The sequence below is a fragment of the Cryptotermes secundus genome, unplaced genomic scaffold (genome assembly GCF_002891405.2).
Source record: "Cryptotermes secundus unplaced genomic scaffold, Csec_1.0 scaffold722, whole genome shotgun sequence".
NCBI lineage: Eukaryota > Metazoa > Arthropoda > Insecta > Blattodea > Kalotermitidae > Cryptotermes > Cryptotermes secundus.
Window position 1 is genome coordinate 480,099 of NW_019729219.1, and position 20,700 is coordinate 500,798.

The following is a 20,700-nucleotide window of genomic DNA, read 5'->3' on the forward strand; positions in this document are numbered from 1 at the left end:
CAGAACCGATATGGAAGACGTGGAGGAAAAATTCTTGACCCTACCGGGACTCGCACTCTCACCCCTCGGTCGTCCAGCCCGTAGCCAGTCGCTATACCGACTTCGCTATACCAACTTTGACATTTCTGGAGGACCTCGACAAAAATATAAAGAACCTTATCAGAACAAACGACCTCGAACAAACGACCTCTGGGTATGACGATGATGATGATGATGATGGTGATGATATTGTCACATGTAGGGTCATACCCATGACGAAAATAACGGGCTCTAGTGAGGATGATTGGATTTACTGCCACTTCGGTTACAAGTACTCTTAATTACGATTAATACAGCGCTATCACTGATTTACACACTTTCCAGTTAACCGTTGCACACGCACTAGGATTGTCCGTCTTCACTAGTCGTCTCCAGGCAACGGATTTCTACACAGAAACTAGCACTTCAAATATCTATGAAGTCTTCTTGCTATTTCGTCTTCAGTCACTCTGGAACCTCGGAACTAAAAATTCTTCTGGACTCACTCCTCCAGCTTACGACTGACTCCTTAACTGCCTTGATCGACTTCTGTCACTCTTACTTATACTACGTATAGGTGCGGGACGGACATAGACCTACAGTAAACATATATCACGTGATCGCTATCCAGCCAGTCTATTGGCGCGTCGGATCTATAGAAAACACAGCTTCCTCTATTGTTGCGTGTTGGACCGTGTTTACAGAGCTGTTGCCTGACAACGCGTTGATGAAATCCATAGCAATATCTAGATACTTCGGGTATGCGCATATGTATTCGCTTGTAGAAAAGAAGTGCGCATTGCAAGCAACTAGCTCGTCCACTATGCAATGACCTCTATTCCCCTTGTGTTAAAGATGTAGGCTGAGAGTACAGTGAAATGTCACTGCGTTTATATTTATTGGCCAGGAAGAATTTATAAGAGAGTCATAAATTTGCATATTTCAGTCTGTTACATATTCGGACTGACGTACATTAATATTAACACTATAAATGATGCAGTAACATATCAACAGAGACGTGAGGTATTAATTATAACTGACAGCATGCTGCTTCACAACACAGTCGTACAGATGTCTCAAGACATGCCTCTCATGAGCACAGAATAATTTTAAATATAAATAATAAAAACGACTTCCAAGTTCAGTGCGGCAGGATAAGAAATAAACAAAGAAATGTGGCACTATATTTAAAAGAAAAATTTTGGCATTTTTTTACACATATCACAGACCTCGGTGAATTTAATATCGTCGTTATAGATTATGAAAATATGACAGTAAACGTAAAGCGTGATTTATCCTTTCTTAAATGACTTGTCCTAATATGTTAGTTATATATTTGAATGACCATGATATGTGAATCCGAAAATTAATCAATCGTTACAATTCTTCAACTAATTATACGTTTTTTTTGGCACTACAGCCCCAGTGGGCCTAGGCCTACCTCCATGAACTTCTCCGTTCACTTCGGTTTTTCTCGATCTTACACATATGGTAGGACTCCTTGGGCGGGTGATCACCTCCTCGGAAGGCCTCTACCTGTACACAAACACAGAAAAATGCACACAGACAAACTAAACATCCATTCCCTGAGTGGGATTCGAACCCACGATCCCGGTTTCCAAGCGAACGAAGACAGTACATGCCTTAGACCGCTCGGCTACCGTGACCGGCCTAACTATACGTTAGCAAACCTTTCTCTTACTTTCGAGCCAAGAAGGTCAAGTGAAGTACTAATATCATTTATAGCCTACCTAAAACATCTTGCATGTTTCGTCGTAACTGGAATATTTTACAGAAGAAAAGTCTTGTGCTTCAACGAAATTTTCGATTTGGGTTCCAATTTATTTCGAAAATAGAATCCAGTAACTTTGTGATCATTATGAAACAAGCTATATCACTATCAGATAATGGCGCTTCCTCAAAGGCGTTTTAGGCATAGTACAGCACTGTTAATGAAATTAAATCTAGAGGAAACAGACTGAACACATATATTTTTTAATATGGGGAAAAATATCTACAGCATTATGGGAATATCTTAAAAGTTCACCACTCAGTAAACTGTAAAGGAAATTGAACATAATATTAAAATTGTATCTTATAAAAAATAGTTTGTAAAATATGTGCTGTAAATAAGAAGTTAAGGATCGTACGAATAATGGGGTGTTTTGTTAACGACCTTGAACCCTCAGGAACAGTTCCCCTACTCCGGTTCAAAAATACCGGTCAGCTGAGTAGTTTATTGTTCACAGAATTACTGGGTTTTGGGCTTTTCCCATCGTCCGGAATTCTAGGAAATAGAAAACACGACGTTTCGGAAACTGGATGTGTTTCCGTCGTGTTTTCTATTTCCTAGAATTCCGGAACATGAAAAATGTCCTAAAACCGGTAATTCTGTCTGTTATCCGCCACTGTCAGAACCCTTTAAAAACTAGTTTATTGTTATTATTATATAGAAAAAGTAAAGGTATCCCTGTAACAGCCCGTGGAGGCCCATAGGGTTGTGAGATGTAGAGGTTCCCACATTTTCTAGACACTCGGCTCACACATGGCGGAAAGGTTGTCAGCCCTACGCGTCGGCCGCCATTTACCACCAAAAATATTCCAAGAATATTCCTGGTATTCATTTCTGTTAGAGGCTGAGTCGTCCCTAGGGCCACAGTGCAGCTGGAAGGATTAGGTCATTTGAAAAAGAAAATCCAATGACCACATCGGGACTTCAATCCGCGACCTTCCGGCTTGTAGCATAGTGCCTCAAACAAGCTTCTATTATTCTTATTTTATTGCAACTGGGTGTTCACCCGGTAGCAGCAGACCTTACACTGGCAAAAACAAGGAAATTAGATTATATATAAAGGGAACAATACAAAATAAAGTAAACTCGATGCAAAATCCAAACATATACAATAACTTGGGGTACAAACATTACAAGGACACACACACACAAAATAATCCAAATGCATTTGAGTATCCTTAGTAACCGCAATACTGTTAGAGTATCCTCAGTGTTTACCAAGTCACACAAGGACTTTCGCCCTCAAACTTCACTATAACTCAGTTCACTTCATTGAACTTAAGCAAGGTCACTTCACATCACTTCACTTGTTTCCATTCAATACCCATTTAAAGTCTCTTTGCTTATAACTGCTTCCCAGATGATTTCTCTGCCAAAGCAGATCTTTGGCGGCCATTGCTGACTAATAAGCAGTTCGAGATCACTGTGGAATCGAAAAAAATTATTCGAATTTCCTTGCGTAGTTAATAATTTTACTCGGCGTTTCTAACGTTGAAGATAAATAAAAAATAATGCTTAACAACCCCATAATCATTTCCACCGAACGGATTAAAAATATCGATCCATGGTTTCATATAAGATCATCCGCCATGTGATTCTGTTTTCACTTAAAAAGCTAGGATGTAAAGCTGTCCCTGTAACAGGACGTGGAAGCCCATAGGGTTGTGAGATGTCGAGGCTCCCATATCTTCTAGACAATCGGCTCATAGATGGCGGTGAGGTTGTCAGCCTTATGCACCCGCCCCCCTTTACCCCCCAGGAAGATCCCTGGTACTCATTTCTGTTAGTGGTTGAGTAGAACCCAGGGCCACAGTGTGGCTGGAAGGATTAGGTCAACTGGAAAACCCAACGACTTCAACGGGATTTGAACCCGCGACCTTGCGGCTTGTAGCACAGTGCCTCAACCAACTACGATACAGCGTCATCTCCTAAACGCAATTTAATCCGATTTTACATTCCAGTAACTGTGCTGATGTGAAATTCATTGGATTTTTCAATTGATCTAATCCTTCCAGCAGCACTATGGCTACGGATTGTCTCAGCTTCTAACGGTAACAAGTTCCAGAAATCTTCCTGGGGATTAAGGGCAGCCAGCGCACAAGGCTGACAACTTCAAGGCCATCTGTGAGACAAATGTCTAGAGAAAATGTGGGAGCCTCGACGTCTCACAACTGTATGGACCTCCACGGCCTGTTACAGGGATAGTTTTACCTTTTCTATTACAGGCTACTGAATGGAAGAACGATCAGTATTAGAGCTTCAGAATTCGGACATACGGACATACGAGTACACTTATATAATTTAACATATACTTTGGAGACGTACTATAATAGAACGTTATGTTAAAGGACAAAACAGACCCTGATTTTAAAGCAGTCTAAACCTGGTGAGAACCACTTTCTGAACTGCGATTGCGTTCTCAAGGCCGTAGTTTGTTCCTGAACAGGTGCCTAAGTTCCACAGTGTACTCATAGCGACTCTTGTAACAAACCACAAAACTAACAGACTTATGGATAAGGAGCATCGCACTAAAATGTATATTTTATGCCTGTCGTTCGAAATGTTTTCTGCCCGATGCGTATTCAGTACATGCGCGCAGAACTGGATGTGGGTCAGCATGCAAAGTCATTCCTGCAGGATTTGAGGTTCCCACAGAGGTGGTTATCTTCTGGGATATAACGCCGTCGGTTAAAAGTCTTCTGACGTTTCGGGGGAATATATCGCCTCCATCTTTAGTGTAAAGAGAATAAGCTAAGCGAGAAACTAACGTGAAAGCTTGTGGTAGGCAGACATGCTACTAGCTTTAATGCTGGTATCTTGTTTTGCTTATTCTTTGACAGTTAAGATTGAGGCGATATGTTCCTCCGAAACGTCGGCAGGCTTTCAATGGATTACACGGTTTTATATCCCAGAAGATAGCAGTACTTTTCATGTTCTGCCTAAATGAAGAGTGAAACAGTTACACAATTCTTCGTAAAAATTGCTATATGAAAATTTAATGAAAATCTGTTAGGAGTTTCTCGAGTTATTTCCATGCTTACAAACAGGCGTAGGGACTGGTCTACTTGTAAGGCGCTCCGTAACGTTGCGATCGTACCTGAAAACGAAAAAAACAAACTCCGTGGCTTCGGTTCGCAAGCGAACTATACCGACCGAGCGATCGCCGCTTGTCGGCGAAGTTAGTGCCAACTTTAGCGGATAGAAGGCGTCGCGTGGTCAGCGCAACGAATCCCCACGGCCGTTAATTTCGGTTTTCTAGACCGCACGTATCTGAAAACGAAGTTGCAAGAAACGAGATGAATCCATATATGAAGTCAGCCTTCCACGGAGAAGAAGATTCATCTGTGGTATTTTGTGTTGAAACGGCATGTTGTAGCCTGGTAGGTAGATACCACGGGTTTCGAGTATCAAGTTCCATCGTTGCTGCTGAAGGAAGGTAGTTGGGAAAGCAGCTTGTTTCATTCACACTACTCATATACAACCTACAACTTTTCCATTTTCGCTCACTTCAACCCTGAAGATGGAGGTAAAATGATTCCTCCAGACGTTAATATCCGTCTGCCAGATAACCCAGAAGACCACAATGTGCAGTAGAGCTCGTGTTCGTTGTGTTGGACCACGTGGCACAATTAATACAGGTTCGTTAAGCAACCTACAAGTCAGGCAACTAAACGAAATGAGACCCAATCATGTAAACAGCTGGACATTGAAAAAGAAAGACAGAAGAATCTAGTTTAACCAGAAGCTCTCTTTTCTGCCGTAATGTGGCCTCGGCAATTAGTGTCTCCACTCAATTCTGTCCACTACTAACAACAGCTATGAAAAATGAAAGCTCGACGGCAACAACATTTAAATATGGGCAGGGTACAGTTGGGCTAGTTCTGGTATGACGTCTTGACAAATCATACCCATGAAAGTCAGAAATCTGACTACTCTCTTTCCTTCGTTTCTTCTTCTCCTATCCTTTTTACTATGCACTGGCACACTGACTAGAGCCAAAACTTCTTCCGTAAAAAGAGGTAACTTGAGGATGTGCTCTGTGATGTCAAGAAGTGCAGCCTGGTAGTTTACCGACGTTTCGGAGGATCATATTCCCTTCATCTTCAGGACAGATCATCTGGACTTAGTACGGAGGCAGCATGTTCCTTCGAAACGTTGGTAAACTTCTACCAAACTACACGGCGTTACATCTAGAGCAAGGCTCTCCAAACTACGGCCCGCGGGCCACATCCGGCCCGCAAAAGAATTGTGCAGAAATGTGCCAATTGAACTAATTTTCCAATGAGGCTACAATAGGCCAAACTTGTTCATAGGTTTCAAATTCATTAATTAAGATGGTGTTTAAAATATTGTCGCGTATCGGGCTTATATCGCGACAAATAAATTATCGACGTATTCGATGTAGCGAATTTTATTTCACATCCGCTCTCACAATCACCCAAATTACAATCTGACGATTACTGCTATCTGCAGTATCACAATTGGTACACTGAAAAATGCCACAATACAACTGACTGGCTGACTCTACGTCTCGACTCGGCGGCTGTTACAGTACAACTCAGTACAACTCGCTAGTACAACTCGACTCTGAATAGCCTTCGCTGCGTCTCATGTAGCCTCGATCGGACCATACGGAAAACGGCCGCGTAATAGGCACCCTTTTTGCCTGGCGCTGTGTTGCTATGTAACGCTAGCGGAGGTCACCGCTGTTACTATCGTAACGTCGCCGCTGTTGACTCGCGTTGCCTAGCGACCGCGATATCCCTCGGTGACGTCACCGCGGAGGGGAGTGGCGGGGCGGGAACTCGCCTATTACCGTAAGAACGCGAGCGTTACGTTACCGCTGGGGAGGTAGGGGTCAACATGTCACAATATTAAAGACAAATACAAGGAAAGAAATTTGATCGAATTTTATAAACTTCTGAACTCTGAGCAATTTCCAAATTTAAATAAATTTGATTGTAAATTTATCCCCATTTTTGGGACGACATACCAGTGTGAACAAACTTTTTCCCTGATGAAGTACATCAAGTCGAAATACAGGGCAAACTTATCCGATGAACAGTTAAAGTCGCTACTTGTGATTAGCGTTTCAAAATTTGAACCTCAATTTAATCAGATTTTAAGAATGCAAAAAGAGTTCCATCATTCGCATAAACTGTTTTATTATAATTTGTGATGAAAATATGAGCATTTGCTGCTACTGCCTGTTGTCATTAATATACGATAATTTATTCTCACGTACTTTGTATTTAGTTTTTGAAATTCTGTGCTTTCAATAAAACTCATATACCTGGAGTTATTAATTTCTCATTTAATCCGGCCCGTTGAAAGTGTTTAATTAGCTAATGTGGCCCGTGTTTCGAAAAGTTTGGAGACCCCTGATCTAGAGGATAGTCGCCGTCGTGAAAATATCAGATCTCTCAAATGACCCTCTTTATTTCAAAAAAGGCTACACAACACCACGAATGAAGAATCTCACCATTGCAACGTTATTATTAGAGAAAAATACGGAGAGATGACAGTACACATGGATGCCTTAAAACATTAGAACCACTGATCCAGATAATTCCTAGGACTATATTGTCTGTGGAATTATTTTCGTGGGATCTACTGTAAGTGCCCTGAAACCCGGCTAATAAGGATGAGATATTTCATGGTTTTCACCACTCTCACCATTATATTGAACGAGGTTACGGCCGTCTCCTTTCAAAGTTTCATAAAAATATTAACCACAAACATCTTTACTTGAAACGCCATTTTATATAACACTACAAAACAGAATAAATTAAGATGTGGGATTTACAAGAGCCCTAGGCCGCGCCATAGCTCAGGAGGTTAGTTGCCGCCTTTCCACGGCGGCGGTCCGGTTTCGAGCCCGGTCAGGTCATGTGGGAATTGTGGTTGACAAAGTGACACTGAGCAGGTTTTCTCAGAGTACTTCGGTTTCCCTTGCCAATTCGCATTCCACCAACTGCTCCACAATCATAATCTATCTATCATCTGGGGCTGGTACAGTAGGCCAAACAGTGGCCGCAGTGCAAGGGACTCAGTCTCATCCCATGAGAAAGAAAAAATAAACGACCCCTCCATCGCGACTGTCATCGATCTATCGTGAATCTCCTTTCTAAGATTTGGCTCTCGAGGAGTACGGCGCCTCGAATGGAGCCATCAAGTAACAAAATATGAATGAAGTTAATACTCTTCAGTCTCACAGAGTAAGTGAGAGTATTCCTTAGGCCGCTCCATAGCTCCAGCGGTTAGTCGCTGGTTTCCCACCGCGGCGGCTCGGGTTCGATCCCAGGACTGGTCAAGTGGGATTTCTGGTGAACAAAGTGGCGCTGAGGTGAGTTTTCTCCGAGTACTTCGGCTTCCCCTGCCGGTCTTCATTCCACCAAATTTTCCATCATCATAATCACCCGGGGCAGGCTACAATAGGCCAATCAGTGGCCGTCGTGCCGAGTGGACCCAGTTGGACTCCACCCCCCCCCCACTAAGCGAATTAGAAAAAAAAAAAGAGTACTCCTCCGTCATGATACACTTTGCAGCTAGAACTATTCACCAAGTTTCTATTTTGAACAAATGCCCCTTCAAGTGAAAGAGTCCTGCTAATAGCCCTGTCACCTATTTCCACTGGTTCCTGTTCATCTTTAGAAGTCCCACCGTTCTTGTGGCTGCCGGTTTCTGAGCAAACCCTTCGAAAAATTTGTGTCAAATTGCGGACTGGAAATATTTCTAAACTTTCCCTATTATTCATTCCCTGATGGCCTGCTTACAGACTTCTTTTGCGAGACTCCGTACTCCGGTGTACACGTAGATCATGTAACTGAATGTGCAAATCTTGTGCCTACATAAACTCCGTGGCCTGTTGCCCGCAAGCGAAATATACCGACCGAGCGACCGCCGCTTGTCGGCGAAGTTAGTGCCAACTTTAGCGGTTAGAGGGTGTCGCGTGGTCAGCGCAACGGATCCCCACGGCCGTTAATTTCGGTTCTCTAGACCGCAGCCGCTATTTCCTCGAAACAGATCCTCAATTGTCCTCACGAGGCTGAGTGGACCCCGTTCCAGACCCCACTACTTTTCATAAAATCTGGTAGCGCCGGGAATAGTACCCGGGACCTCTGGATCTGTAGCCAGGAACTCTAACCACTAGACCACAGAGGCGGTCTCTTGTTCCTACATACTGATCGAAAATTTCATTCCTCGCCTATGTCCGTGCACCCATATCAGTTGCAGTGTTACAGTCTAAGACAGGATAGACTCTATGTTACATAAAACAGCTGAGAAATCGTCGCTGAGTAAAGTAAGAAACAATAATAAACATTATTATTATTAATATTATAAGTATATATTTTAACGTTCAGAACATATATTGTAATAGTAACTTCAAACTGTATTGATGTGAAGGTGTCCCTCTGATGATGGTCTCTGTAGATCGAAACATGAAAGGCATAAATAACTGAAATATGAAAAATCTTCACCGGTCACACTAGACGGAACTTTTAACTCTTCATGACCCTCAGTCTATGTTCCTCCCTGTAGGTAAATAACCAAATTCAGTATCAAATACAGAGGATGACTTCCAGCGATCCTCCAATATTCTGATATGACTGAATTGTATACGTAAAAGAAATACCGACAACCAAGACGGAAATCAGGAAATAATAAGAGACGAGCCAAGAGAGTAATGTGAGTGTAGGTGAGCAACTTCCACTTTCAACATATCTAGGAACTTCAATTGCATACAGAAGACAAAAATCTCAAAGAGTACTTAACCCTTCAAAAACTGCATTTCTTCATTTCTTCTCAAAAAACATATTACGTCTCTGCTACGAAGACCAACTGGTTAATACTACGTATTTAGGGAAAACATCGCTGTTTATTGTAGGAATCATATGAAACACACAAATAAAATTTGTTGGCTGAATGCAGAGTTTAGCAAGTTAAAACAAGCGGCACGTACAATAACCATTCGCCTTTAAAGAGAAAATATATTGTGACATGACACTTGAGAGCCGGAATTGTGGAGCAAGAGTAACGTTCATTGCTACGCAGGGGCTCGGTAAACACGATTCCGCTACAACGAACATACAAGCAACGATTAAAAGACTATCAGGAAAAGATGTTTTCTGTTGGATCCGCCCAGAGGTTATATAATGAGGTTCCCAGGCCAAGTGAGAGTTAGTTGAGAATCGACAGTTCAGATGAGTTGGCAGTCAGGCTGTGAAAAGAATACTTCATGTGTGTTACAGTTACAGTGAGAGTAGTATAATTATTGTATTGATATCCGTTGCCAGGGTACGACTAGTGAAGACTAAGAATCCTAGCGTGTGTGCAACGGAGAACTGTAAAGTGTGTACATAAGCGATAACGCTGTATTTCTTTAGTTACGAGTTCTGTTGAAGGGGTCAATAAACCCAATATTCAATCTATACCCCGTCTACATTCATACGCAAATAACACTCGTAACTGACAATATATTGTAACGTGTTTGGAATCCAGAAGAGTTACTTCCATGGAAACGCTAGAACAGGCCATTGCCTAGGAAGTAACAATAGCGATACAGTAATTCTAACAGTGAGCATTGCATAGAGATGAGTTTCCACGGTCATAACAAAGGCTCGTTTGCATAGCACCGGTCGAGGTTATAAAACGGGGTTGAATGCATTCGAACAGTTAGTCTGTCAATAACCGCTGAAGAAGACAGTTTGGTATTAGCATCCACAGAAGAAGCAAGTGTGGAATTAGTCGCCGAAGGAGTCAGTCTGGAATCAACCGCCGAGGAAGACAGTCTTGGAATGTCCGCCGCTGAAGAGACTTGAAATATTACAGCGAAGCAGTGGATAGTAATTGTACTCTTGATTGTATAAGTGAAGTGTCCAATAAAGGCTCTACTGAATTTGAGAGCTACGTGGATTTATTTGTTGCGTGACACACTCAAACACGTAACAATATTATAACTAACAGAATATTAGGAATAATGTTTCAACGACAAACGAGGGAGGATCGATAAACTGTTGAGATTTCGTAATGTGGTTAATAAATCAACACTGTTATATGGGATCGAATTCTGGGCTCCGAGGAAAGTAGAAGAACGACGTGCTGAGGCGGTTTAAATGAGATGCTTAGCTCATTCATTACTTCCAGTAACATAAGACCACATCGCACAGAGACTTGAGAGAACATGACTCCCGAAATTCCGAAGCACCGTCAGGATGGAAAGAGAAAATGTAGCGGGTGCCATCAGATTATCAAGACAGAGCAACAATGGAATATGTACCTCGAGGAGAAAGAAGCTCAGGAATGTCTAAGAAGAGACGCAAGGGCCAACAGTGTTTTCCTACTGAACGTGGAATATAGTACCCAAAACTTTCAATGAGGGTAAATGTCATTGTCACGTGTATGACTGACTCTCGACGTGCATTTGGATTGGATATTGGATTTATTGAGCACTTACCGATCGTAACCACGAATAATTATAAGTTTCAACTGAGCTACCCACACCAAATATCACTGTAACTACAGCACACATAAAGTCTTCTCTGTCCTTACTAGACGTGTGCTGGTACCGGATCTTAACACTGCTCGCTTAAGTCCTTACTGTCTGGCGCATATCCCATTTCGAAAATTCTTCTTTTGCACACGTCTTCTGTCAGTACAGGCTTTGCAAAGTAGATCATGCCTATCTTATGTATCCTATGCTACAACGGCAGCTTAGTCACTTGAACGGTCGTGAGCCTGACCACCGCCAAGTTTAAGCCTCTTATATTTTTTTTTGTCTGGCTTCGCCTTGTCCTATGCTGCGAACATGTTCATTCTGTGATTTTGTATGATTTCTGCTTGTTGCATGCACAATTTTGTATATAATCGTACACATATGGAAAGTTGAAAGCAGTGTGTGCACCTCGGAAAATTTCCAGTGGTGCGGGGAACCTTGCTTTGCAGGCGCTGCGATTTTAAAAGTTAGGTGTCTGCCGTTAATCCCCAGGCGGAGCAAGCATAAGTCATTACTGATCTTGGAGGATTCGTTTAATGTTGGAGCTTAACGTTCACTTTTGAAGAGGGAGTAGTTTCTAATAAATGTTCTGAAGGCTTGGCTTCATTCATTTCTATGTGTAGTCTCCATGTAATCTTCTTATCGAAGATTACGTCCAGATATTTTACGTGATTGAGAAAGGGGATATTCCATCCTTCCATTGTAAGATAAGCCTCAGAGGCGCTTAAGTCTATCTCACTAAGTCTTCACTTCTTTCCACTTAAAACTCCTCGGCATGGACCACCGTAGAAAACACAGTTTCCAACAGTTCCTCTAGTGTTGCGTGTTGATACGTTGCTGTGGAGACGTGTTTGTTTGCCACCGTTAACCAGTAACGGTTCTACAAGCTACAATATTTATAATTCTGTTCTTTCTTCCAAGAAACCATCTTATTCTGTTACAATGACCTCTCGGTTAATATTTATTGAAACGAACAAAACACACCGTAAAGAACAAAAGACTGTAACAATCAAACAAATCCTATATACACAGAGCTAAATATCAATTAACGACACCTTTTCAACTACATAAATTATGGGTCTACAGCGTCTATTGGAAGACACTAAGAATCACGAATTTGGAAGCATATATGAGCTATTTAAGGTATTATGTCAGAGTTTGTTTGGAGAGAGAGTGTAAGACCAGTCGAAAGCACAGGACAGCCAACTTCTTAGTGAAGACTCGATTATAAACAACAGTGCCAGTCATCACAGCCATTAGGTTCTGACTAACGTTCACTTATATTTAATCATTTATTAAATAGCTTCTATATGTGCTCAAATAACAGTCTATTTTGGAGGTGCACTTATTTGCCCATACTCGTCCAGTGACACCACAAATTCAGTGGCGGAGTCAAATTGGGGGAGGGGGACAAGTAAATAAACAGACCAGTCCTGGAGGACACAGAGTCATCACTTTAACATGAAACTCTGGATGTTTCCAGTGTTATTAATCTCCATTGTTCAATATTATCATTGTATATGACGTAACTTTGATTCTAGTTTTGGAATCCTATAATCGCGGACATTTTCAAATCCACTTCAAAGAGAAAGTAACAGAGCTTTCAACCTGTATCGGATACCAATGAACAACACATCTCCTTCCCGAGAGGAACAAACAATGTGAAAACCTGGGAAAATTTATATTCAAGTTATACATACAAAATGTTGTAAGGAGATAGTTCACATAAATGTTTACAAATTATGTAAGAATTTCAAAATTAAAAATTAGGGTGAGGATGCAGAACTTCGTGGTTATGGGCCTATATGACAAATGTATGGTAGTCGGAATCTGTTAGTAGAAATTATGTCCAGAAATGGACAATTATTTAACCGTTAATTTAAATTTAATTCTAGTGCAACTATGCAGGATGAAGAATATCGTATGAAGAAAAATTATGTCATAAATTCCTCCCCTTCAAAAAAAAAAAATTGTAGCTATTAAAACTTTCTCCATAATTATTTGACTTCTATTTATTTACAGTGCCGATCACAATGACCGGCCGCACGTCTAAGGCATGAACCGTCTTCGCTCGCTCGAACACTGGGATCTTGGATCGAATCCCACTCGAGGCATATATGCCTGCATGTGTTTTTTTTTCTGTTTCTGTTGTCCTATGCGTAGGTAATGGCTTTGCGACCGGCTGATCCCTAGTCCAAGGAGTCCTACCAACTGTGTATAAATTAAGAAACTGAAAAAACGGCCAAGGCTCAACAAAGGGCTGTAGAGCTATAACAGAATAATAAAAATTTATTTATGCCTTATTTAGTGGCTCTGACAGTAATCAGACTAAGCAGAAGCCTTCATGACTTACTTTGAGATGGTAACCATTCCATTCTTGACTTAGTTAACCTTCGGGGACTAGGTTTAGAGATTTCTGTCTAGCCAAGCGGTATGCATGAGTTCTTAGGGCATGTACGAGTAAATGGGAGTGGGCAGCAGGGAAAACAACGGAACCGAGTTGGAAATGTGAAGTGTATACGATTAATTAGTTATGAGTAAGTCACACTTGGAGAGAATCAAAGTTTGCCCTTAATTTATATTTACTATTTGAATAATAAACGAGCACTACTCACAATCCAAATCAATGCGGTTATTATGAAACGTCAGGCTATTTGTGGCTGGAATTGAATTAGTTGATTCAGAATAAAGACCAATGATTACGTAAATGATTTCTCTCGCGGTGATCAACTTTAGGTCCTCCTCAAAAAGGAGTAAATGCATGCACTGCACGCTATCATTTCCTCCCGGAATCTGTCTGAAGACTCATCTTGAAGGACAGCGATGGTGCGAAGGTGAGGATTGTTGCTCCTGTCTCTGTGATGCACGGTATCCTTCAAGGCGACAATTTCGTAGCACTCGAAAGAAAGCCATAAACCCCGGAGTGAGAAACACATTTTCAATTCCAAAATGGAGCAGTTCATGGTATGCAACCTGCTTCTAACAAACAGGAGCGACATCTCCCGATCCAGCTCACTTCTTACATTTCTTAAAACTTGTTTAAAACAAATATAGAGTGAATATTCTAAACGAGTTAGATTCAACTTGGATTCGAACCAAGGAAGGTATCCCTCAAAAGCGCAGGTGCTAGATACTATCCCGGTACTTGCCTGAAAGGACCGAGAAAACCAACGAAAAACACAATTCAGGACAGCTGGTCTTCGTACTGAGAGTTTAAATACAATACAAAGGACAAAAAATACCTATTTGACCACGACGTTCATATGTCTCAATTTTCTATATTTTAAAGTTAGTTACTTAGCGACGGTGTCAATATCGACAATGGCAAGATGATTGACATATGTGGAGCAGCTGGTGCAGTGAGAATTGGCAGGGGAAAGAGAAATACTTGGGGGAGGGTGAATCATGTCTCAAAAAGTAGAATGGGATGCCTGAAAATTGTCCATGATGAAATTAAATATTTTTAGTTTGTCAGCCAATGACCTAAGCTGACGCAAAATGTCAAAACTAAACTGAAATCCTTAAAGTCATCCTACATGCGACTGGTCACGTGAGAATGTTGCGGGATGCCTAGATGAGAACGTACCATGATGAATACAGCCGAGAGATGAGGCAGGCCTACTGCGTGTGCGTGTGTGTAATGCGTCAGCAGGCATCAGCACGTCCACCCGATCCCCCTTTACATCCTGCAACAAGTGCAAAAAGGCATGAGCGCATTTAACTACGTAATTCCATGGAGCAGACAACCTCATAGGTCGACAGTCCTTCAGCTGGCCAAGAAAGTCCTCATATTTCATGCAATCCTAACAATGAGAACACCGGGCCATTACTAACATAAATGCAACACAATCACAGCTACAAGAATATGTCAGAATTATGTTGCATCATTACTGAACATCCATATACATAGCAAAAGTCTGTCAATCAGTTCGTGTGTTTGTGTGCCTGCCTGTCTTTCCCACAACATTTCTCCTAAACGGCGAGCCATAGATACAAATCGACACTTAAAACAGTCTTCTTGGAGACGAGACCTCGGAAGATGTTAGTCTTTGCTGTTATGTGAATGATTTCGAATCCAAGTCAATCCCCCCCCCCCTCCCAAGAGACCTATTTTTCTCCCAAATGTAAAGCACTGGTGCTGTGACGAGGAGTACGTACCCTAAAAAAATTTATAGTAACTATGGTAACGGAACTGTTCTGAAAGTCATAAAATGAGAGCGCAGGCATCTATTCACAAATGCTGACACCATGAACAACGGAAATTTCTCGTCAAATTGCAGTGCAGACTTTTTCTGTACTGGAACATTTCATATAAAATGGCTTAATGTCCGTCTGTCTATTCGCCACACTAACTCCGTGGTTTTAGTTCATAAGCGAACTATATCGGCCGAGCGACCGCCGCTTGTAGGCGAAGTTAGTGCCAACTTTAGCGGGTTGAGGGTGTCGCGTGATCAGCGTAACGATCCCCACGGCCGTTAATCTCGGTTCTCTAGACCGGAGACGCTATTTCCTTGAAACAGCCCCTCAGTCCTCCTGGTAAGCTACCTTTAGAAAAGTAGCTGATTTTTTTCCCAACTTCAACTTAGATAACTCAAATGTTACATTTGTGGTGTTTTAAATGGAACACGAGAACATATGTGTAGCTTGCGAAGAACTATTAGTAGTTGTAGTTGGTTATTTAACGACGCTTTCAGCACTGAGATTCTATGGTGTTGGATCGTAGAATGATAAATGAACGATGAATTGGAAACGATCTGGAAGGAAGTGATTGTGACTTAATGGAGGAGCCAGGCGGAATATGCGTGAAGAGACTGAAGAAAATCACGAGAACCCTCAGTCAGGGCAGCAGGTGTTTCGGTCGAGATTCGAGCCAAGCGTCTTCCGAATAAGTCTAGACCAACCTGCTAGTAGTTATTATAGCGTCACATGTGAAATTTCAAAGTTAGTTAGACCGTTTAAGAGGGCCGTGTCATAGCTCAAGCGGTTAGTCGCTGGCTTCCCACCGCGGCGGCCCGGGTTCGATCCCGGGTCTGATCAAGTGGGATTTGTGGTGGACAAAGTGGTACTGGGGCAGGTTTTCTCCGAGTACTTCGGTTTCCCCTGACAATCTTCATTCCACCAACTGCTCCACAATCACCTTCGCCCATCATCTGGGGCTGGTACAGTAGGCCATAAGTGGCCGCAGTACAAGGGACTTAGTCCAACCCCACTAGCAACAAAAAAATAGACCGTTTTAGATTGCGAATATAATATTATTTGTACAGACAGCCGAACAACAACTCTGTTTTGAAGATTATAGAAATTATGAGTTTGTGTTCAAGAACCTGGAGAATTTAAATATAAGTAGCAAAATTTATATATGAAATTTCTGAGCTATTTTCTTTTTTTCACAGGCAAGCTAATAACGCGTACTATAGTAACAGCTGAGCTAAACGCCTACATCTTGAGGGTGGTGTGAATTATTGCATAGAGTGCGTTACGTGAGCAATAGAATCCTACAAACTGACACCATTAGACACTTTATGGTGACTTGTGTGAATGGATATATTTCGCATTTTATAATTCCATATATAAGCTTCTTTTTATTTGGATTCAATTGTCAAACTTACAAGAAGACATTTTCGCCAACATTAACAGTCTAAATATACTGATACGCTTTTATACGCGAGAGGTAAGCAACAAACAGTTTGGATATAATACATATAATGTATCCTATTATAGCCTTTAAGGTCAAAATATTTAGCTGTAAGTAACGAGAAGCGGGACTTAAGTTATGATAAATTGTATGCTCGTACTGGATATGACAGACGCTACGTACATATGGATATGATTAGCAGTGACACAACATGAAGCTCAAACATGTTTCATCATGTAAGTTTTGAGGTTTTCACGGCGATGACAATGAAGAAAGTTGTCTTCTGGGTTTAGGCACCGTGTATTCTTCGTTTTGGCCGACGTTTCGGAGGAACGTAGCGCCTCCATCTTCAGAGCAGTTGAATAGCTGCGGAGAGCAGTAGCTGGAGCAGCTACTGCTCTCCGCAGCTATTCAACTGCTCTGAAGATGGAGGCGCTACGTTCCTCCGAAACGTCGGCCAAAACGAAGAATACACGGTGCCTAAACCCAGAAGACAACTTTCTTCATGTTTCATCATGTTTACAACAGCCCACTACCGTACCTCACTGTCAAGAGGGCAGTACACCCGCTTCTCACTCAGGAGTTCCCGGGTTAAAATCTCAGTCCTGAGACCGGACATAAGGTCACGGATGTTGCAGTACAGAGCGACTTCCTGCCAACGTGCTTCATACACAAATCACGATAAATAACGTCATAATCATAAGATATGCATTCGGGGCATAACCGAAGAAATGTCCTTGGGTTCAAGTGGAGAGGCGTGTTGAGGAATCGAGATTCGCAAAATGAAAGGAAGGCAGATAGAAAGGGAAAAGAAGAAAAAAAAACATTCACTAGTACAAGGAAAGTTAGGAAGAAATGGGGAAAAACTAAGAAAGAAGGAATGTGAGACAGGAAAACGAAAAAGGAACAGATGAAAACGAAATAAATATATAGAGAAATGTGTAAATAATTAATTTATTTAGTTATTTTTTTTTTATTTTTAGAGTATTTAACGATGTTAACAATAAATCAGACTGTATAATATAAAACTCTAGGAAGATCAGCGAATAACGAATTGCAGAGGATTTGGAACGGAGCTGTCGTGGCCTGATTTGAGGTACTATTCCAAGAACGGAGATAAACCTCTAAGATCCTCAGCCAACAGAGCTGAAGTCCCAGTCCAGTTTTCAAAGTAGCACTTGCATAATAGAAGTCAGTTTCATTATCTTCTGATCCAACTCCCTCGATCGTGTTGGGTAGCAGCGAAGTCCATCACTGCTACCGGCTCTGAACCAGTTCAATCCAATTCCCATATCAGCTTCTTCACCCAGTAAAATGTTGCGGTGAAATATTATCCACATGACCAATCACCAAGCAGGAGGGTTGCCGCGTTAATGCCCAAAAAAAAATATCAGGAGTTAAAATGTGTATTTTATAATACTCATTCGTCCGTTATTAAACAACGCTGTATTAAAAATATTTCTTTTGTTGTTTTAACAGTTTTAATGGAATATTTCTCTATTCTTAACAACCATCATCTTGTGTTTGACAGGACCCCGATCGAATTTCGTCTAAGAAATTATGTCCTTTGTTATTTTAAGTTTTAATGGAATATTTCTTGAGTCTTAACAACCGTTATCTTGTGTTTGACAGGACCCCGATCGAATTCCGTCTAATGAAGAGGCTGTAGGATTTGGGGTTCTCACAGCAGTGGTTGAGAAGTTATATTTTTGAAAGACATCGTTTGCTGCCTGTTTCATGCTGGTATCTTCTTGCTTGGTTTACTATTCAACCTGAAGATGAAGTACTTCTTTTGGCTTGTTTTGGACTTCATCCATCGTCTGGTATGTAAAAGACAAAAGACCACGACGTCCAGTGATTGAGACTAGCTCTTTCTAACGGGCCCAACTGAGTATGTTTGTCCTTCCCTACTCACCTGAAGACGGAGACAGATCCAGTCTCAGAAACGTCGTGGCCCTTTGTCTTTTACATACAAGACGATGGGTGAAGTCCAAAATAAGCCAAAAGAAGTGCAGTATACACCACTGTCAGAATCCCTTCAAGTCTATCTGAAGATGAAGACATGCTTCTCCGAAACTTCTTCTGATTTTCAACGGGACTACATGTCGTTATGTCTCAGAAGAGACACGCTACTTTTACTGAAGATATATCCTCTCACTTCGGTTCCAATTTATCATTCATAAACATCTTATATTTTTTTATTTTATATTGCATAACCTAAGCAGTTGGCTCATAGTAAACTAAAGATCAGAGAGTATTCTGCAATAACCATGTGTCTTGTAGCAAAAAGGTGATGCAAGATTCGAATAAGAAAAGTATTATTGGAATATTAAACACCATTACAACATAAGTAACTATATTGTAATCCTACGACAACCCGCCCGCAAAAGTCGCAGACTAATTTAGTCATTTTCTTCTTACATTCTAACCTGTTGTGTGTCACAATTAATTCTGAGACATTGGACATTTTACATGTGTCATGACTTCTAGAATAGCAAATTGCCTATATTACATCTCTATGATTACAAGGAAACAACGGTAGTCATAGAACATTGAAGTTCGTATATTTTTTGTCAGTTTCTTTTTAATGTATATTGTACAGACCTTCCTCGTTTGTCTTGATACTTATTTGTTACAGACAGAAATCAGTTCTTCCAAAGATAGCTAAAAGGACAGATCATCCACTACATATGGCCATAAATTGTTATTTTCCAAGCGAATACAGCACACAGATAGAGCATCGTTCCGAAACATAAATTATTTATCATACCTCGTCATATATTATAATGAGAGGACATTAAAAATAAAAGTTGTATGTTTTAGCGAAATTTATAGTTTAGCTCATGCCATGCACCAATCTTATGTGCGACGAGAGAAAAATTACCTTGTTTATTGCATGTATCATCTGCTTTAAGACATAAAAACTCTGCATTCTACCAATAGATCGCTTTTGTGTGTTTCGTATGGTTCTCAAACTACACAGCGTTTGTTTCCTTAACAAAATTAATCGGTTGGTCTCTGAAGCGGGGAAGTAATGTATTTTCTGTGAGGTAAAACTACATTTTTGTATATCATGAAGTATAAATTCCTTTAAAGGGTTAATGATGTCATTGTTCAGCAAAAGGTAAAAAGGGTAAAGCTATCCCTGTAACAGGACGTAGAGGCCCGTAGGGCTGAGAGACGTCGAGGCTCCCACATTCTCTAGAAAATCGGCTCAGAGTTAGCGGTAAGGTTGTCAGCCTTACGCGCCGGCCGCCCTTTACCCCCCGAAAAGATTCATGGTACTCATTTCTGTTAGAGCCTGAGTCGACCCCAGAGCCATAGTAGGGCTGGAAGGATTATGTAAACTGAGACATCCAATGACCTCATCGGAAATCGAACCCGCTACTTTCTGGCTTGTAGTATAATGCCTCAACCAAATACGCTACCCCGTGCTCCCAGTTCAGTGGCATGGAAAATGTAAGTTATATCTGAGCTGCATGAACCAAAATTAAATTTACCTGAACTTATCGTGTAAACCCCTACACCCAAATAACCAGTTTAGTTGAAATTCGTTGATAAATTTGGTATGTGAAACATGTGGATGACCAGATCATCATCATCATCATCATCATCATCATCAACAACAACATTGTCCTTCAGCTCACACTGGAACACAGGGCATCAACAAAGTATCCATTTCGCACGGTTTGTCTTCGTCCAGTCCGGCTTTACCTTGTTGATGTTTCTTAATAAAATGCATTTAAGAGTAGCGGGTTA

General features: G+C 41.2%; 1 protein-coding gene across 6 annotated transcripts in view; it reads right to left on the reverse strand.

Annotated features, from left to right (window-relative positions):
- LOC111865533 (high affinity cAMP-specific and IBMX-insensitive 3',5'-cyclic phosphodiesterase 8B) overlaps window positions 1–20,700 on the reverse strand; it is a 292,551-nt gene that overhangs the window by 223,489 nt on the left and 48,362 nt on the right. For 5 of the 6 annotated variants that reach the window (XM_023853639.2, XM_023853640.2, XM_023853643.2 and 2 more), the window contains exon 2: window positions 14,893–14,992. The exons of the other annotated variant lie outside the window; for it this stretch is intronic. The gene's annotated coding sequence lies outside the window, so the exon portion shown is untranslated. The remainder of the gene's footprint in view (window positions 1–14,892; window positions 14,993–20,700) is intronic. 6 annotated transcript variants of the gene reach the window in all.